This window comes from Podarcis gaigeae, assembly GCF_964106915.1.
Source record: "Podarcis gaigeae genome assembly, chromosome: 6".
Taxonomy (NCBI): Eukaryota; Metazoa; Chordata; class Lepidosauria; order Squamata; family Lacertidae; genus Podarcis; species Podarcis gaigeae.
Genome location: NC_139682.1, coordinates 90,148,727 through 90,166,388, shown reverse-complemented (window position 1 = coordinate 90,166,388; position 17,662 = coordinate 90,148,727). Strand labels below are relative to the sequence as shown.

At 42.8% G+C, this 17,662-nt stretch overlaps 1 protein-coding gene and 1 pseudogene across 2 annotated transcripts in view; one reads left to right on the top strand and one right to left on the bottom strand.

The window, feature by feature from the left end:
* The window catches only part of LOC310846869 (small nuclear ribonucleoprotein Sm D2 pseudogene), a 226,196-nt pseudogene that overhangs the window by 153,657 nt on the left and 54,877 nt on the right, over positions 1-17,662 (bottom strand). The window lies entirely within an intron of this gene.
* PDC (phosducin) overlaps positions 16,557-17,662 on the top strand; it is a 28,174-nt gene continuing 27,068 nt past the window's right edge. The window contains exon 1 of the mRNA XM_083744012.1: positions 16,557-16,638. The gene's annotated coding sequence lies outside the window, so the exon portion shown is untranslated. The remainder of the gene's footprint in view (positions 16,639-17,662) is intronic.

Genomic DNA, 17,662 nt, shown 5'->3' with positions numbered 1-17,662 from the left:
CTTTTCCATCTGAACATTGCGTGCAACAATTTCTCTGTGAATTTAGCATTAACAGATCAGAGTTAAAAACCAACAGGTGTGTGTGTGTGTTTTAAAGTGATGACAGAGCCATGGAAAAATGTGCAAACAGTTTTGACAAGATGTCAGTGAGGACCTTAAAAGAATGAGCGTGGAACAAAGACTTTGCTACACCGGACGGGATAAATCAAACAAAAGTAGCACACCAAAGAAACACCCTGGCAGGAGAAATCCTAACAGATTCGTCCAGCAGGTCTCATTTTTATTACTTGTCACAATTAGCACTATATTATATGGCTAAGTGGCAGCTTCTCATCGCCTTGTTTCAGGTCTTTAGCATTAAATGGGAAGCACCCTTTAAGAGCACAAGGGTTGCAGTGCTAGTTGAGCCAGTCCGTGCAGGTTCTGAAGACGATTTGCTAGTTTCCATTTCTGGTGTGAGCTTGTTTTGTGGTCTGCAGAAGACTGTGTGAGCACCTCTAGACAAACACCAGCCAGCAGGGTGGGGCAGAATTGCCCATGTGCTGAGCCGAGGGGGAGTGGAGAGGTATCAGGGAGGTTGGCACATTATGGGGGCAACAGCAAGGACAATCCAATGGTCTACCTGCTGCACCCATACTGGCCCAATCTCCTTGCCACCTCTCCTTCTTGGTTACCATGGGAAGCAGGTGGCGCTGTGCTCTAAACCACTGAGCTGACAAGGTACACCTCTGCCAATTTACATAGTCTTTAGAAAGTGTTTAAAGGAGGGGAGGAGGAGAACATATTGTTGCACCCAAGGTGGTCTAAACCACGGAGCCTCTTGGGCTTGCCGATCAGAAAGTCGGCGGTTCACAACGGCGTGAGCTCCCATTTCTCTGTCCCAGCTCCTGCCAACCTTGCAGTTTGAAAGCACGCCAGTGCAAGTAGATAAATAGGTATCACTGCAGCGGGAAGGTAAACAGCGTTTCCGTGCACTCTGGTTTCCGTCACGGTGTTCCGTTGCACCAGAAGCGGTTTCGTCTGCTGGCCACATGACCCAGAAAGCTGTGTGTGGACAAATGCTGGCTCCCTCGGCCTGAAAGCGAGATGAGCGTCGCAACCCCATAGTCACCTTTGACTGGACTTAACCATCCAGGGGTCCTTTACCTTTACCTTACTGAGCCAATCTCTTGCCACCTGTTCTTCTGGGTTACCAGCAGCGACCTCTATGTTTGAAAACCAAGTGAACAACACTGCCCCACCCCACCAGTCACTTCCACATCCCAGAGCTACAATTTTGCTAAGACAGTCCCTGCCCTGGGTCTCACCATTTTAAAAGGCATGACACGTAAGGACAAAGGAAGATGAGCAGGAGGAAGAAGCAAAGTTCAACACGACTTTTTGAAGTCACAGTTCTTAACCCAGTTATTCTGTCTGTGCAAACTTTCGTTGTCCAAAAGAGTAGCTACTCCTCCTTGTTGTCAGACAAGTTTGCTAATGCGTGGCAATATCTTCGCAATTTAATAAATGTGAAATATATACGCTTCAGTTCTGGGGCGGGCAGGAATCTGCATTAGCTCTCTGGGTTTCTCTGTATTCCTTTTTCTTGGCTCCAATGGACAAAGGAAATGGTGAGCAGGTATATAAGTATTTGAGGTGTCGTGATAAAATAATGCATCAAGAGCTTACAGTCCAATCATAGTTGCATCAACCAGAAAGTGGTCGGGATGGAATGCAAAGATCAAAGTCTTATCCTGACAGCATAACTAAGGCACAGCACTCAAACGGCTAATAAGAGTCTGGGTTTGTAAGAGCCCAATACAGAATCTAAACACACCGTAATGTTTGGGCAAGGCCTGGGCATGGCCTGGGTGGTAGAAGGGTAGGGCTCAAGGTGAGTCGCTAGTGAAGCATTTGTCCAATACAGTGGTACCTCAGGTTACATACACTTCAGGTTACATACGCTTCAGGTTACAGACTCCGCTAACCCAGAAATATTACCTCGGGTTAAGAACTTTGCTTCAGGATGAGAACAGAAATCGTGCAGTGGTGGCGCAGAGGCAGCGGGAGGCCCCATTAGCTAAAGTGGTGCTTCAGGTTAAGAACAGTTTCAGGTTAAGTACAGACCTCCAGAACGAATTAAGTACTTAACCCAAGGTACCACTGTATGTAGCTTGAATAGTATTATTGCTGTCATGCAGGGTCAGCCGAAGACATTTTGGCAATTTGGAAGAAATCAAACATGTAGGAAACAAAACAAATGCTTAAAACCTCTTCCTGTACACTAATGGTACTCAAAATCAGCTGCCTGAGGAAACCCCCTCACTTTGTCTCATGGTAAGGGAAGCATGGACCAGTCCTTTCTTACTCACACAGGGTGATGCTGTAACTCTGGGTACATGCCAATCTAAAAACCACCAATAGCAGGATAAACAAACAGAATATGGGGGCCCGTTTCCATTTAAAGGCAAATCTACCTAATTTCTGAAACGCTACGTGAACCGAAAACTGGCAGCCGTACAAAATTTGTACTGCTCTGAATTTTGCAGTGCCAAATACCATGTACAAGACTGCAAAATATGCATAAAACGCATATATTTGTGAACATAACACACAAAGAAATGCACCGTATTAGGGGACAAGTGCTTTGCAAAAATGTGTATATTGGGCAAACCAGCATACAAAAAAAAAGTGTTTATTGGGATAAATTCACACTAAAATACGGTTGAATTTTCAAAAAAGAACATGGAAATGTGAAGGACTTAATTTAAGATGGAGAGAATGAGGAAATAAAGAGAAACCAAAACTGATAGATATGCCCATCCCTAGGTTCCACTCTCTTGAATATGTCAATTAACGTCTTCCACTTTAAGTTCCCCAATAGCTTATTAAATTCATCAAAAGTCACCCTTGTGGCCCCTGGGGTCGGGCAAGCAGGATACACATGGAAAGATAAATAGAAAGCTCCACATATCTCCTAGAGGGAAGGTTTACTGCTGGACTAATAGGAAGTTTGGTAGACAGTATAAATATACCCCTAAGTGACTTAAGGTGAGGCATTCCACTTCATGCATAAGTAACATTCTTTGCTCAGTGAAATGAGAGATAGCGACACAAAGCTTTAAAAAAATGAGCCTGAGGAGAGGAGCAAATACAACAACGCATATTTGACATTTAAAGATGAAAGTTGGGAATGGGTGGATGTGGGAACCAATGGTATTTGGCTGTAAAACGTCTGACGTGCAGAAAAACCCCTGTAGACTTCAAAAGCCTCAGGATTTTTTATTGGAGAGAGTGAGAATATTTATTTTAATTAACACACACATGCATACAACCAGTTTAGGGGGAAGGTTGGGCGTCTTCAACTTTTTTCAAGGATTGTGTATGTGGAAGTGAAAACAATGAAAATCATTACAAGCAAAGTTAATATTCTTTAAGACAAGAGCTGGACAAACACTTTTCCTCGCAGGACGTATTTGCTTGAGATTATATCTTGCGAGGGCTCAATGCCAGCCACTGCTGGGAGCTGACGATAGTTGAAGCAGGAGATAAAATTGTTCGGGATGAACTATTCCAGAATAAAGGCCCTCTCCCACTCCAATTTTTCATAATGGATAATTCAAATTGTTGTTGTTTAGTTGTTTAGTTTATGTCCGACTCTTCATGACCCCCTGGACCAGATCATGCCAGGCACTCCTGTCTTCCACTGCCTCCCACAGTTTGGTCAGACTCATGCTGGTAGCTTCCAGAACACTGTCCCACCATCTTGTCCTCTGTCGTCCTATTCTCCTTGTGCCCTCCATCTTTCCCAACATCAGGGTCTTTTCCAGGGAGTCTTCTCTTCTCATGAGGTGGCCAAAGTATTGGAGCCTCAGCTTCAGGATCTGTCCTTCCAGTGAGCCCTCAGGGCTGATTTCCTTCAGAATGGAGAGGTTTGATCTTCTTGCAGTCCATGGGACTCTCAAGAGTCTCCTCCAGCACCAGAATTCAAATAATTCAGATTAGAATCCCCAATTCTAGGCAGGTCTACTCAGAAGTAAGCCCCATTCATGGATTGATGGGGTTACGCTCAAATAAATATACAGAGAATTATTTTTCAGTACAACAAACCAATACATCTGCAGTTGTGGAAATCAGATGGAAGTAGTTCCTTTCTCACTTTAGTGTGCTGCATTTTCACACATAGGTCCACATATGGCAGAAATGTACCAATTTGTTCTGAGACAGCTGAGGCAAAAACTTATTTCCCCAAGCAACAAAACCAGAAATATATATATATATATATATATATATATATATATATATGCAGGTTTTGGTGTCCTCGGGTGTCTTCCCGTGTAAAAGTTGGGGTGTCTAGGCGACGTTTCGACGAGGTCTCACTCGTCATCTTCAGGCTGGTGCTTTCGGCTTCTTGTTACTGGAACAGAGCGGGATCTCAATGTTTGAGTTCCTATAAATACTGTAGAGGGGGTGTGGTGTCTAGCCTCCAATGTTCTGGGCAGAGAGGAAGTTCCCAGGCTAGTGTGCCTTTTCTTCTTTTGTTCCTTAATTACTTGAGAGATACCTTGAGTGATTTCTTGAGTGATATCCTGAGTACCACTTAGGTGGGTCATTAGGTGTGGATTAGTTGCTAAAGTCTTTGTGTCTTGACCTCTTGAACTTTGTGAAGAGTTTTCCTGAGAAGATGGCTGTATTGCACTTAGTTGTGCTTTGGCTTGGCTTCGTGTATAGGGGCGAGCTGTGGTTTTGTGGCTTGTGTCAGCCAGATCTGTGTAGGGATTGCAGGGGGGTGCAGCATCCGGAGGTGCCACCATGGATTGGCTACTGGATGGTGTCAGTAATTCATCTGTGGAGAGGGTCTGGGTTTGGGTCTGGTGTGGTTGATTGGTGTTGGCGTTCTGTGTGCCTCTGGATCTGGTGTCAGTTTTTGTGGGGAGGGCTAATTTCCAGATGTCTGGCAAGCGGGATGTGTCGTCACGCTTGTTCATGTTGTGAGGGTGTTTCTCTATCTCGATGGCTTCCATGATTATTCTCTTGTGGTGATGTTCCGTGTTAAAGAGCAATTTGGAATCTGCAAAATTAATTTCGTGTCCTGTCGTCAACATATCTGAGCCAAAGTTTGACGACACCTTTGTAATTTGGCCACACGGGAAGGAAAAACTGGATAGCTTCCTCACACATCTCAACAACTTACACCCCAAAATACAATTCACTATGGAAATAGAAGCCAACAACCAACTTCCCTTCCTTGACGTCCTAATCTACAAAAAACCTGATGGCTCCCTAGGACACACTATCTACCAGAAAAAAAACACACACCAACCGCTACTTACATGCACAATCACACCACCACCCTGCACAAATAAACTCCGTAGCCAAGACTCTCATCTCCAGAACCAAACGCCTGGCTGACAAAGACCACTTGACAACTGAGTTACAGAATCTCTCAAATGTGTTAATTGCCAATGGATACCAGCAAAACAGGATTACGAAGCTAATCCAAAAGGAAACACCCCCCAAAAACCAAGACACAGAAGAAAACAATGGCATGGCCCTCCTTCCTTATATCAAGGGCACTACAGATAAAATTAGCAAAATCCTCCATAAACACAATATCAAAACAGCCTTTTGCACCAACCAAAAAATAGCCAATATCCTCAGAAACCCCAAGGATAAAATCCAGTTGGAAAACCAAGGGATCTATGAAATACCCTGCAAAGTCTGCCCAGCCACGTACATTGGACAAACAAACAGACGAATAAATGCACGTATCGCAGAACACAAGAATGCCGTCAAAAAAGAAGAAAAAACTTCCTCTCTTTTCCAACACATGAAAGAAACAGGACACGAAATTAATTTTGCAGATTCCAAATTGCTCTTTAACACGGAACATCACCACAAGAGAATAATCATGGAAGCCATCGAGATAGAGAAACACCCTCACAACATGAACAAGCGTGACGACACATCCCGCTTGCCAGACATCTGGAAATTAGCCCTCCCCACAAAAACTGACACCAGATCCAGAGGCACACAGAACGCCAACACCAATCAACCACACCAGACCCAAACCCAGACCCTCTCCACAGATGAATTACTGACACCATCCAGTAGCCAATCCATGGTGGCACCTCCGGATGCTGCACCCCCCTGCAATCCCTACACAGATCTGGATGACACAAGCCACAAAACAACAGCTCGCCCCTATACACGAAGCCAAGCCAAAGCACAACTAAGTGCAATACAGCCATCTTCTCAGGAAAACTCTTCACAAAGTTCAAGAGGTCAAGACACAAAGACTTTAGCAACTAATCCACACCTAATGACCCACCTAAGTGGTACTCAGGATATCACTCAAGAAATCACTCAAGGTATCTCTCAAGTAATTAAGGAACAAAAGAAGAAAAGGCACACTAGCCTGGGAACTTCCTCTCTGCCCAGAACATTGGAGGCTAGACACCACACCCCCTCTACAGTATTTATAGGAACTCAAACATTGAGATCCCGCTCTGTTCCAGTAACAAGAAGCCGAAAGCACCAGCCTGAAGATGACGAGTGAGACCTCGTCGAAACGTCGCCTAGACACCCCAACTTTTACACGGGAAGACACCCGAGGACACCAAAACCTGCATTCCTGTACCCGTGAAAATCTACGAAAGCATATATATATATATATATATATATAGAGTCTCTTTTTCTTTTCTTTTCTTTTTTACAAAATAAAGTCCTGCCCTTTCCAGCTGTTCTGACTTTGCAGAGAAAAGAGGGGAAACTACTTTTAAAGCCAGGAAAACATGCTGTAAATTACAAGAAACCTAGAGCTGAAGATTGTCCATCTGTGCTTTAAATATAACATGACACAGAATGGGGGGGGGGGGAATGACTACTGCATATGCATAGCTAGGTATACAGAGGTCCATTTCTCATGTGATATCTTGCTACTGCTTTCTTGTTTAATGAACCAGGTTGTCACATATTCCTCCCTGATGTAAAATCCCTTCTCGCCACTTGGCAGGGAAACAGAGGTCCCCAAACCACTCCAAGGTTAGAGTTTGGACAGTTTGGACATCCTGATGGACTCTGTTGTCATTCTATGAAGTTGCAAGGAGAATGTTCACCACAGACATGGTTTAGGCATCATCTGCACCATACATTAAAAGGAAGCCATATCGTACCACTTTAAACACTTACAGAGTATTCTGGTAACTGTAGTTTGTTAAGGGGCTGTTAAGAGACCCTCCCGCCGCCAGCTACTATGTCCTAAGTGGTTTAACAGTCAATCCCTCTTCCCAGGGAAGTCTGGGAATTGTACGATTTTATACAAAAACCGCATATTCTCTCCTTCCCTCCCTTTCTCTCACACAAACACACACACACCCTCCCAGCTTAGCCTCTTTGTTGTACGGGAGAGACGGCACGTACAAAATAAGGAAGGATGCAGATTACAGAGTCATAGGCAAATAAAATTGAACTGTAAAAAAAAAGCTTCAGAATTCATTGCGATAAGACTATGTACTTTGGTGTGTGAGGGCATGGGGACAACTATCAAAGCCACCTGCAGAATGATGAAAGGATGGAAAACAAGGAAGCCTACATGGGTGGGGATTGGTCATTATTCATGCTGCTCTACTATAGAAACACTTTTCGAGGGTACAAATCTGGATTTCTAGGCTGCATGCTTGCGATCAAAATGAAACTGAAAACATTTTTAGAGAGAATGTTTGAATAATCCTCTGGTCTCCTTGCTGTTCCAAATAGGACTAATTTAGCCAGCTAGCCCCGGTGATCATCCAATGTTTATTGGATGGGTTTCCCCCCCGAATTAATTTTTTAATTCTGAATTTATTGTTATTCATGTTTTATACTGTATTTTATGCTGTTTTTTGTTGCATCAATTAAGTGTTTTAAATTTGTTGTTAACCGCCCTGAGCCCGGTTTTATGAACCGGAAAGGGTGCAGTATAAATGAAATTATTATTATTATTATTATTATTATTATTATTATTATTATTATTATTAATTATCCTTGCTCGTGATTCAAGTAACTGGCATTTGGAGTCATCTTGCCTCTGACCATAGAAACAGAACATAACTATTGCAGCTAATAGCTTCTGATAGCCTTATCATCTTTGAACCTCTCTAATTCCCTTCTTAAACCATCCAAGTTGATGGCCACTACTGTTATCTTGCAGGCGTGAATTTTGTAGCTTAACTAGGTGCTATGTGAAGTGGTTCCTTGTTTCGTTCTAAATCTTCCAACATTCCAGGGTTTAGTTTTGCTTCACCTTGTTTTAGGAGGGTGGCTCTGTGGTCTAAGCCACGGAGCCTCTTGGGCTTGCTGATCAGAAGGTCGGCGCTTCGAATCCCTGTGACGGGGAGAGCTCTCCTTGCTCTTTCCCAGCTCCTGCCAACCTAGCAGTTCGCAAACACAGCAGTGCAAGTAGATAAAAGGGTACCACTGTGGCGGGAAGGTAAACGGCGTTTCTGTGCACTCTGGCTTCAGTCATGGTGTTTTGTTGCGCCAGAAGCGGTTTAGTTCTTCAGGCCACATGATCCGGAAAGCTGTCTGTGGACAAACGCCAACTCCCTCGGCCTGAAAGCAAGATGAGCGCCGTAACCCCATAGTCGCCTTTGACTGGACTTAACCGTCCAGGTGTCCTTTACCTTGTTACCTTTACCAATTAAAGTGTGAAATGAAGCAAACCTTTCTCCCATGCTGTTGTTGCTGTTCCCCTGTAGGGTTGTCCACTGAGATGTTCCAGAGGGCCTCCTGCACTTTTGCAAGCTCGGTGATAGACGGTTACACAGCTGGTAATAACAAAGTGATGGAAGGAAACAGTACACCTGGTACCAGCTGTCAAACGCACAGGAGCCCTGCTTGAATGGTGGGTTGGCAACCCCAGGCATGTTTCTTTTTTGTATATTCAATCATCCCTCATTATAAAGGCTGTAACCATGTTGCATGTGTTGCTCTTTATTGCTGGAACTGCACTGAGGGGGATATGTTCCTTATAACCTAGCCTGATGCACCATTTGCTCATAATTATTATTTATTTATTTATTTATTTATTTATTTATTTATTTATTTATATCCCGCCCTCCCCAGCCAAAGCCGGGCTCAGAGCAACTAACAACAGTAAAATAATACAGCATTCTAAAATCAATCCATTCTAAAATCAATTCAAAATCAAATAAATGGCAACCACTGGGCTAGAGTTCTGTGAGGATTACCAAAGGAGGGGGTCAGACTGTGCCTTGGCCAAAGGCCTGGCGGAACAGCTCTGTCTTGCAGGCCCTGCGGAAAAATGTCAAGTCCTGCAAGGCTCTAGTCTCTTATAACAGAGCGTTCCACCAGATCGGGGCCACGGCCAAAAAAGCCCTGGCTCTAATTGAGGCCAGCCTAACCTCCCTGTGGCCCAGGACCTCCAAGATGTTTTTGTTTGAAGACCATAAGGTCCTCCGTGGGGAATACCAGAAGAGGCGGTCCCATAGGTACGAGGGTCCTAGGCCGTATAGGCCTTTAAAGGTATAGGGCTTTAAAGAGCATAAACTCTGCCTCTCCAAAGTGCAAAACAATAAACACCCAAAATAAATAGCAGCAGAATAAAACAGATATTTAATGGCTGTTTTTCAAGTGAAGTAAATGGACAGTAGCGGCATTGAAACTAGAAGCAAATTTTATCTTTTTTAAAAAAGAGAAAAATGATCTTAGGGATAGCATGACCTAGACATGAACATGCTGAACGTCAGATAGCAACGTATATTCTGCTTTTTACAAAAACCTCCAGAGCGGGTAAAGTAATTGCTTTTTCTTGGCCTGCTTCCATAATATTGCAAGTCATAAAATGTTTCATAAAATAGCTTTCAAGCTCAACCATATTTGTTGTCAGATGTTGCCAACGCCCTGTATAATAATTTGAACTCTGAGCATAAAATACAGTTGGGTAGATATTCCTAGCCAATGTTATCATCAAAGACTCGTCATCACAGCCTCATATTGACCGGCCTACCATTTGTTGAGTCATCGACTGGACAAAACTTTTGTTTTCTTTTGCAAGTCTGGTTTTAGCGGGGAATTGAACTGGGTGACCTTTTCCATTTTAGGGCTTCTCATCTTTCACTTGCACGCTCTCCCTCCTTTCCTGTAGAGGGCTTAGGGAACCACAAGTGATACGGTGGTTCGGTTTTGCAAGAAGCTTCAGCTTTGAAAAGACTGCACATCTCTCAATATCGCAAGGCTTGTCCCTTTCATCTTCTCGTGAAATGAAATTCTGATTCCAAATAATCAGATGAAGTGTGGTTCCATAGCAAAAGGAAAACCTGTGTTAACCAGTAAAAGTTTTTATGGACTGTGGAAGACTCGAGATCAAATCCTTTACTGTGTCATAAAACTATTAGCACTTGGTGATCTCTTCTAGTCTAGCCAAACTTCAAGGGAATGTTGTGATAAAATGGGGCAAGTCCTTGCATGCTACCCAAACTCGTTGGAGAGAACATGGGGCATACATTGAATGAAGTACTAAAACACAATGTTCAAGAGCCCTCCCTTCTGATATTGTGTTACTAAGCAGGGAGTTAATCTACGGGGTCAATCTGAACTTTGCAATTTGAACTTTGCAGCAGAGTGTATTGTGAAGAATTTGAGTTCTGCAACAAAAGTTCTGCAACAAAAAACCTAAAGATAGCAAGAAGGATATGGGCTGGAGTGGGGCAGTGGAGTTGACACCCTGTGTGAAATGCCCCAAATATGCATAGCAACTTTCATTTTTCATTCTCTCTCTCTCTCTCTCTCTCTCTCTCTGGAAATAATTTTTATTTGGTTTTACAAGTATAAAATTCTAACAATACAAAATACATATCCATATTTAGAGATTCCTCCAAATCTCTGGGCTTTCCACCTCCAGTCTATGGGTCCTATTGTCAACTTTTTCAACTGCATATTATTCAGTACAGTGGTACCTCAAGTTAAGAACTTAATTCGTTCCGGAGGTCCGTTCTTAACCTGAAACTGTTCTTACCCTGTCCGTTCTTAACCTGAAACTGCTGGAGCATGATTTCTGTTCTCATCCTGAAGCAAAGTTCTTAACCCGAGGAACTATTTCTGGGTTAGTGGAGTCTGTAACCTGAAGCGTCTGTAACCTGAAGCATCTGTAACCTGAGGTACCACTGTCATCCATATTTTATGTCACTCCATTTTGTCCATAATATTTGCTACATTACAAGTGTTATTGTAGTCCTGCTAATGTTTTCATCTGCTTACAGTGATCTCCCAGATAAGTTAGAAATTTTCCCCATTCTTTCTTAAAGTTTTGGTTTTCTTGGTTCCTGAGCGTTCCGGTCAGTTTTGCCATTTTGGCGTAATCCAACAGCTTAGTTTGCCATTCTTCTCTAGTAGGGACTTTGTCTTCTTTCCATCATTTCTCATTCTTAACACAGGGATCTATGAAGTCAATGAAGGGATCAATAGTCAATGAAGCTACAGTGGTGCCTCACAAGACGAAAATAATTCGTTCCGCGAGTCTCTTTGTCTAGCGATTTTTTCGTCTTGCGAAGCACGGCCATTAGCGGCTTAGCGGCTATTAGCGGCTTAGTGGCTTAGAAAAAGGGGGGGAAGGGAAAAAACTTGCAAGAACTCGCAAGACGTTTTCGTCTTGCGAAGCAAGCCCATAGGGAAATTCGTCTTGCGAAGCGCCTCAAAAACGGAAAACTCTTTCGTCTTGCGAGTTTTTCGTCTTGCGAGGCATTCGTATTGCGGGGCACCACTGTACCACATCACACTATTTATATCTTCCTTTCTCATTCTCTGGGGTGAGAGTAGTGGTTTCTGTGTCATGTTTAAACTTGAAAAGTATGCTGTTGTCCCTACTATGAGTTCCAAATTTAATTCCGATATCTCTACATTCAATGGAGATTTCATGTTCCAAACCTAGAAGCAAACATACAAAGACTGATGAACATTGAGCCAAAGATATTACTATGCTCAGGTAACTATGAATCCAAATCAGACTAAACCCAAATTATGATTAATTCTGAAGGCACAGGGAAGTTTTTAAATAGCTGGTGTTTTATTGTCTTTTTAATATTTTGTTGGGGGCTGCCCAGAGTGGCTTGGGAAACCCTATCCAATGGGTGACATATAAATAATATTGTTATTATTATTTAAATAATTAATGTTATTAGAACAAACTACTGTACTTTTCTGTCTATAAGATGCCCCCATGTATAAGACACCCCCTATTTTGAGGGACTGAAATTTCAGAAAATGGGGGGGTGGCAAAAAGCTTTTTGGGGGAGGATTGCCCAGAGTTGTTGAGCAAAAAACACTTCCCATCTGTCTCCTCGCCAGCAGAAGCTGCAAATCGACTGCTCATTTGCCACAGCATCGCCCAATCAACACCACCCATTGATGCAGCAACCAATAACACGCACAATAGCCGCCTACAGCCGCAGTAGCAGCCAATCAAATGTCCACTCTATGCACTACTCATGTATAAGACAACCCCCACTTTTAAGCATGATTTGCAAGGGGGGAAAACCTAGTCTTATACACGGAAAAGTACGGTATATGTCTGCCCAAAAGAATATTCATTTTATACGTTCAGCGCATTTTTAGAAGGCAACATTAGGATATTCTGCATATACGGAGCCAGCTCAGGGCAATCTGTGCTAGCGGCATTCAAGGACGAAGGTGGCCTCCGTTTATTGTGTTGGCAGGGGAAGAGTGAAGATAAAGAAATTATTCCACGATGCAAGTGAGACAGATGTTAGGGAGCCACTGGAGAGTCCGTCCTAAGTCCCTAAAGCAATTGTATGATCCTATTTAAAACACCTGTGCATGTTTCTAATCCCTCCCTTCCTCCTTCTACTGCAAGCTTTCCCAGAAGACTTTGGATCTTCAATCATTTCCTGGCACATAAGGGAAATTCCTGTTGTATGTCTGCCTTGTCATTTCCTCTCCCTTATCGTTTCTTCTCTGTTTAGTTACAGGTGGAATGAAAATCGATAGCGGAGGAGACAAATTGAGGTGGCACTGCGATTGCATGGTATCATACCCCATCCCCAACTGTCACAATTTGACGGGGACATCCTGGAATTACAGATGCCATCCTGGCTTCTGATTGGATCCCGGAATGTCCCAGGCAGAGGGCCTTCTGGGTAGTGACGCCTGCCCTGTGGAACGCCCTCCCAGCAGATGTCAAGGCAATAAGCAACTATTTTACTTTTAAAAGACAACTGAAGGCGGTCCTGTTTAGGGACGTTTTTAATGTCTGACGCTGTATTGTTTTTAATATTTTGTTGGAAGCCACCCAGAGTGGCTGGGGAAACCCAGCCAGATGGGCGGGGTATAAATAAATAAATTATTATTATTATTATTATTATTATTATTATTATTATTATTATTTTTTATTATTATCATCTTTTGGTCTTGTGCGGGACCCAAAGATACTCATTTCTGGGTGCCGCATAAGTCAGGATCCTGGCTGCTGGTAATCATGGAACGGGGAGTGCCATTGTGTTTGGGTCCTGCCTGTGGATTTGCTATAGGCATTTGGCTGGTCACTGTGGTAATAGAGTAGGCCTTTGACCCGATCTAGCAAGCTTCTTACGTTTTAACTAAGTGCCACAGTCCATAGCTGTCAACTTACAGATTTGAAAATAAGGGACCAGCAGCCTGGAAAATAAGGGACCAGCAGCCAAAATAAGGGATTTTCCAATCACAGGTATGTTCAACTTCTGAGCCCCTCCGAGCCAAAGGCAGAAAGCCCAGCCAGCAGCCAAACGAAGCCTCAAGTGGTGGTTCCCACAGCGCAGCAACCCGGCAAACGGGATGCAGCAAGGGAAACCACCGTCACCTCTCCGCTGGGAAGCGCTGAGCAAAGGCGAGTCCCCAGGCAACGCAGCCGATTTGATTGGCACAAGGCATGCAAGCTCCACCCCCCAGTCGTTCTCAGACTTCTTATTGGGTGAGCAACGCAGCCAAGCAACACAGTTGGAGCCTCCCTCCTCCCTTGCCGGCAGGGAGGGAGGGAGAGGAGCTGCTTCCTTTGAAACCTGGGAAATTTAAGTGACATCATCAATAAGGGACAGCAGCGGGACACAGCGCTGGGATAAGGGACTTTCCCGCCAAATAAGGGACGGTTGACAGCTATGCCACAGTCTGCCCTTCCAATCATCCAGGAATAGCTCAGCACAAGCAGCTACAAGACAAATTTCTTGACGTGAACAATGACATACAATCTAAAATGTATTAACTGGTATATCCGGTGCCAGATAACTCACAGCACACAGACCCGACCTAGAATCTCCATACTAGCCCAGAGATGGAAAGAAAACAAAGACCCTAGCAGAGAAGAATGGCAAACCAAGTTGATGGATTACAGCTCAGGAACCAAGAAGACCTAAACTTCAATAAAGAATGGGAAGGGGGACGGGAATATAATTTATCTAGGAGACCACTGTAAGCAGATGGAAAGAGTAGCAAGATTCTAATAACAAATAGCAAATATTATGGACAATATGGAGAGATATAAAATATGGATTATGAAATAATATGCAGTTGAGAAGATGTACAATAGGACCTATAGAGGGGAAGGTGGGAAGTCCAGAGATTGTGGAAAATCTCTAAATATGGATATGTAATTTATATTGTTATAATTCTGTATTTGTAAAATCAAGTAAAAAATTGTTTTTTAAAAAAATCTCAAACTCCAGGCTCCTTGCGCTATCTGAGAGCTTTCTTGCAGCTCTTGCTACTAACAAACAGCAGCAAAAAAATGTTTGGAATCCTAACAACAGGCAGGTAATAAGGGCAGTAACTGCCTTGTCTTAAATGACTTGCTTCCGGTTTAGATTAAAGCTGCCTCAAACAATGTCTGTTCTCTATAGCAGATGATCTCCAGAAAGGGTTTTAATTAGGGCAAAGCCAAACCTTTTCCTGTCTTAACTTTCATTTTGAAACTGTCATGCTTCAGGGGAGGGGCAGAAATCTTTACCAAATGTTTGCTTTTCCCCGATTATGCTTGTTGCCTACAATTTTAAAAAGTCACTCAGAATGCAGCAGAAAATTCCACGCAAAGCACAAAGCTATTCTGAATAGGGAAAGAGCTCACTTATACAACAGTGCCCCCTTATGCCCATAAGTGCTGGCTAAATGTGACTTTTAAGGGATATCTAATCTACCCATCCAATAGTTGCTAGAAAAGGATACAATTTTAAAACAGAAAGAAGTGAAAGCAAATTGATCGTATTCATTATTATTTTTAAAAAACTGATGAACTAGAGACCTTTTCTTTCTTTTTAAATTACATATACATAAGACAAAAGCTTGATAAAATTGACATTAATGGAGAAATCAAAGCCATGTGCTTCTCGTGATACTTTGAAAGAACATGCTGAAAGCAGAGATGGCACACTAAGACAATAAGTAATGTTATTATTCAACATAGCATTTTGCAGAAGAGCATTGCCAAGATAGGAAAATGTATCTGGACTTTGTGCAGTGGGCTTGTTAATTTTTTTTCCAGTTGGAACATATTTCAAATGTCTTCAGTTAATATTATTTTATCTGTAACATCAGAGATGCTTGAGCAAAATGTTCCGTGTGCATGCCAAAAAGCTGTTCATAGTACATGAGCCAAAGGAATAATCTCTATTAAAAAAAATATCTACCCACCCATTTGCCTCAGGCTTATGGCACTTAGTCCAATATTCTCTTTAGGTTTCTAGTTGGTTCAGAACAAATTTTATTATTGTTAAAAGCATGGCTGAGCTAATACTTTGATTGGCGGTGACTCGATGCAAATGTGTAAAAATTGTAGATCTATTCTCCAGAACTGCCAGCCACTCCACTTACCACAGCATTTCCATGAAGGTGAAAGCTTGCGTGTGTTTTCCATGACTTTAGCCAGCCATGGTTCTCAGATATGTGTTTCCTGAATTTCCATTTGAAATGTTTCAAAAAATATGTGGCCAAACACCAGTGATAAAGATAGCATGTTATGCTGGTAATCTAAGCTTAGTTATGAGGTGTGAGTCCTATTCAAACCAATCCACTTACATCACTGGCCGTCATACAGGGACCTATATAAAAAAAGGTAAAGGACCCCTGGACGGCTAAGTCCAGTCAAAGGTGACTATGGGGTTGTGGCGTTCATCTCACTTTCATGCTGAGGGAGCCAGCATTTGTCCATAGACAGCTTTCTGGATCATGTGGCCAGCAGGACTAAACCGCTTCTGGTGCAACGGGACACCGTAATGGAAACCAGAGTGCACAGAAACACCGTTTACATTCCCGCCGCAATGGTACCTATTTATCTACTTGTACTGGCGTGCTTTTGAACTGCTAGGTTGGCAGGAGCTGGTACAGAGTAATGGGAGCTCACTCCGTCGCAGGGATTCGAACAGCCAACCTTCTGATCAGCAAGCCCAAGAGGCATAGTGGTTTAGACCACAGCGCCACCCACGTCCCCTAGAATATGGTATACAGAGACCTATACCATATGAAGAAACCCTTAACCATGTGTTGTTTTTAATACTTTACTCTGAACACAGCTTCTCAAAGAAAAAGAGCATCCCCTACTGGCAGGAAGGCCATCTAGGAGATGAAATAATATGCATTCATGTACAAATCAAACTACGCAGAACTGTATTTGTCCACAGTGTAACGCAGTATTTTTCATTCATTTCATGTATTTATAAGGAACTGGGTTGCCTCGTGGCCTGGCGAGAAAACTACTGTATGAAGCATTTTGGAACTTCTAATTTCTTTGTCTGCAACATCTCCACGGAGGCACGTAAACCTTAAAGTACAAAGGAAGACAAAGATTTATAATACCGGAGAGTAAATTTTTATATACCCCACCCCCAAAAAAGCTAAATTTAAAGCCAGGCCTCCCAAAAAGGCACCACACTACCTTGGGAGAAGAGAATGATGCCATTCTGAAAGAGATAAATTCACAGCAATAGCAGCTCATGACAGAAAAAAAATGTACCACTTGTTTCTTCCATTGCAAAGCTCAAGGAACCCAAAGGGATGTACCCAAGAGCTAAATTAATATTTGTACTGTTTATAATCAGCAATTAGCTGGATTAAATTAGCTGTTTCAGAAAGTAGGGTTAAGCTCTAAAAACAGCTCTTTAGGAAGAACACACTGAAATGAGCAAGCTGAACTGTTAATGGATAGTTTCCTGTATACAACTATAGTATTTTATTAGCGATCTGACCACAGTGAAATGTTAAAAATGAAAGCAAAACTTCACCATATAGAACTGTTTGCATTGTCTTCTGTGACTATTAGTGGTTACACAGTACTGGCTTAAGATGCAGCTAATTCACCCCATTCCTCAATTTGGTCCAAAGCTGGTTTAGGGGAAAGTGCATCAAAACACAGTATTTCCTAAGAAACAGCAGAACAGATGTAGAATAAAGATTGTGGCTAAAGTCATGTGTATGCTGTTTCCCAACATCTTATATAAAAAGTATCTCCCAGGGTCTTATAAGGTAAAGGTAAAGGGACCCCTGACCATTAGGTCCAGTCGTGGTCGACTTTGCGGTTGCAGCGCTCCTCTCGCTTTATTGGCTGAGGGAGTCGGCGTACAGCTTCCAGGTCATGTGGCCAACATGACTAAGCCATTTCTGGCGAACCAGAGCAGCACACGGAAACACCGTTTACCTTCCCGCCAGA